Raw genomic sequence first — 3424 nt, forward strand, 5'->3', positions numbered from 1 at the left:
TGGTTATGGCAGCTTGTCTGCGCAAGCAAGGGATAAGAATATTCCCATACCTAGACGACCTATTAATCTTAGCACAGTCGCAAGATTTACTGTTGAGCCATCTCCAACAGACGATAGTTTGTTTACAGAGACACTGGTGGCTCATAAATTGGGAGAAGTCGTCCCTGAATCAGTCACAGCGGATGGTTCATTTGGGAGCCATATTGGATTCAGACCTACAGAGAGTTCTCTTACCAGAGAGAAAAATAGTCAAGGTGCAGGTCATGGCTCAGGAAGCGTTGCAAGCCCAGACAATGTCAGTCCATGCAGCAATGCGACTGTTGGGTCTGATGGTATCAACGTTCAACATGGTGGAATAAGCGCAATTCCACTCCAGACCGTTGCAGCATCTCATTTTGACCAAATGGAACGGAAATCATCAGACGATAAAGAAGCAGATGATAAAGATTCCAGTAAATGTAAAAAGGTCTCTAGCATGGTGGCTACAGACAGACCATTTAAACAAGGGGAGACCCTTTTGGGTAAAAGAGTGGCAAGTCCTGACGACAGATGCCAGCCTGCAAGGCTGGGGGGCGGTACTCGGAAGCCTATGGTTCCAGGGAAAATGGACCGCAAGGGAAAGTCGCCTGCCGATAAATCTGTTAGAAATAAGAGCCATTTACTTGGCCCTAGTTCAGGCAAAGGACAATCTACAATGAAGACCAGTCCAGATCCGCTCAGACAATGCGACGGCAGTAGCATACCTCAATCATCAAGGAGGAACTCACAGCAAGAGTCTGATGGAGGAAGAAACCCCCATTCTAAAATGGGCAGAACTCCATCTCCCGGCATTGTCAGCAGTATTTGTCCGGGTGTACTAAATTGGGAAGCGGATTTTCTCAGTCGGCACACCATTCGGGAAACCGAAATTGGCACTACACCCAGAAGTGTTTCAGACACTGGTGAACAGATGGGGTCTACCGGAGATAGACCTTATGGCGTCTCGTCTAAACAAAAAAGTTCAGAGGTACGGATCAAGAACAAGGAACCCAGGAGCGGTCCTGGTAGACGCACTGTCAGTAGAATGGAGGTTTCAGCTGGCATATCTGTTCCCTCCAATATCTCTGTTACCCAGAGTAGTGAGAAAGATAAAACAGGCAAAAGGAGCAATTATTCTAATAGCTCCAGCTTGGCCAAGAAGGCATTGGTACACAGATCTGTTGAGAATGTCCTTGGAAGCACCGACACTGCTCCCTCAACGTCCAGATCTATTAATGCAGGGTCCTTGTTGTCACAGTCATCTGGATCGCCTGTCTTTGACGGCGTGGCTGTTGAAACCTCTATCTTAGAGGCTAAAGAATTTTCAAAGCAAGTAATCCAAACCATGCTTAGAGCAAGAAAGCCTTCTTTGGCCCGCCTATATTCATTGGTGTTCTGGAAAAAGTTGCAATCCGAGATCCTTTAAAGTAGCTAGAATTTTGGATTTCCTGCAGGCAGGATTGGATAAAGGGTTGAAGGTTGCTTCCTTGAGGGTGCAAGTTTCAGCATTGACTGTATGGTTTCAGCAGAAGATTGCTGACTTACATGATGTACGTACGTTTTTCCAAGGAGTAGTACATATTCAACCTCCATTTGTTCCTCCTGCAGCTCCCTGGGATTTGAATTTGGTTCTTACATTTCTCCAGGGTCCTTTGTTTGAACCACTTGAGAGAGCGGATCTTAAGTGGTTAACGGTTAAAGTACTTTTTTTACTGGCAATGGCGTCAGCCAGAAGAGTGTCAGATTTGGGAGCATTATCATGTAAGTCTCCTTTCCTAAGTTTTTTTCCAGACAGAGCAGTTCTCAGAACGAGATCTAGCTATCTTCCAAAGGTGGTGTCAAAATTTCACCTGAATGAAGAGATTGTAGTCCCCGCTTTTCAGGTATCGGGACTATCTGCGGAAGAAGCGTCGCTGGACGTGGTCCGGGCTTTAAAAATCTACATAGATCGTACTAGTGCCATCAGGAAAACAGATTCACTCTTCATCCTCTACGGATTCCATAGAAGAGGATGGCCTGCTAGTAAACAGACACTGGCGAGATGGCTCCGAATGGTAATATCTGAAGCTTATTCTCATGCAGATCTCCCTATTCCGGCTAATGTCTCTGCACACTCTACACGTAAGGTAGGTCCTTCTTGGGCAGCACAACAGGGTCCATCAGCAGAACAGATATGTAGGGCAGCCACATGGTCTTCCATAAACACATTCATCAGACATTATGCCTTGGATACTTTTGCCTCTCATGATGCAGACTGCGGGCGAAAGGTCCTCCTGTGCAATCAGGAGCGTCCCCACCACTAAAATGGCTTTGGGAATCCCAATGTTATCCTGTGGATAATCCTGTGGACCCAGCCAGAGAAATATACGTTATGGTAAGAACTTACCATTGATAAAGTGATTTCTCTTATGTCCACAGGTATCCACAGGGATCCCACTCTGACGCATCTGATTTGAGGATCTAGACAATCACTAAACCTCTTCCTTCTTGTATGGAAGGGTGTGCATGTGTGTTCTTATCGCCTGTACAGGTCTCTACCTAATGTTCCTGCCTAAAATCGCTGTGGAAAGAACTGATCTGACTGAGTCAGTGGGCGGGACTATATAGTGGAGGCCCCAATGCATCCTGGGAGGCCAGAAATCTCGTGACCGTGTTGGTGCCATTTTCGCTGTCGCTCGACAATATTCCAATGTTATCCTGTGGATACCTGTGGACATAAGAGAAATCACGTTATCAACGGTAAGTTCTTACCATAACGTTCATTTCCACCTTATTACTGACTTGCCTACCCCATTTAGTAGCAGATTCCATAGCTGCTCACTCTCTCCTCACATCCACTCTCCCATCCACTGCACCCCCGACCCCCTCCCCACACAGGCTCACCTCTGCTGCTCACGTTCTTCTTACGTCGGCTGACTGGTCAGAGATCAGATAGCACCACATTTAGAACTGCTGCACATGCCCAGCTGGATGTCACACACACAATTGCGAAGCTCAGTGAGTAATGCCGCTGACTGCAGCTCTGAGTCCTGGGTCCTGACTCCGGCGGTGTCACTTAGGTGAGGGCTGCTGGCTTGAAGCAGTACATTATTCATTGCTGTCCCCTCTCCCAGCACATGACTCCAACATGGGCGTGACCTGGCTGCTGAAGTCTGACGCCGACAACTTGCCACAGCCACCTCTGTGCTGCCTGGTTAGTGTTCTCTGCTGCATGACCTGATTGCTATTGGGGTTTTTTTTGTTTTTGTTTTTGGGGGGGGGGGGGGTCGACACCCTCTCTCTTACTCCCTCTCTCTCAAGATACGCCTCTTGGGCGTAATGTGACACGCCCCCTCAATGGTGTGCCGCGCTGCGTATTAGAGTGTGATCTATAATCTCCCTGAAACTACTTTTCAAAAGTAGGCAA

The sequence above is a fragment of the Pseudophryne corroboree genome, chromosome 11 (genome assembly GCF_028390025.1).
Source record: "Pseudophryne corroboree isolate aPseCor3 chromosome 11, aPseCor3.hap2, whole genome shotgun sequence".
NCBI classification, from domain to species: Eukaryota; Metazoa; Chordata; class Amphibia; order Anura; family Myobatrachidae; genus Pseudophryne; species Pseudophryne corroboree.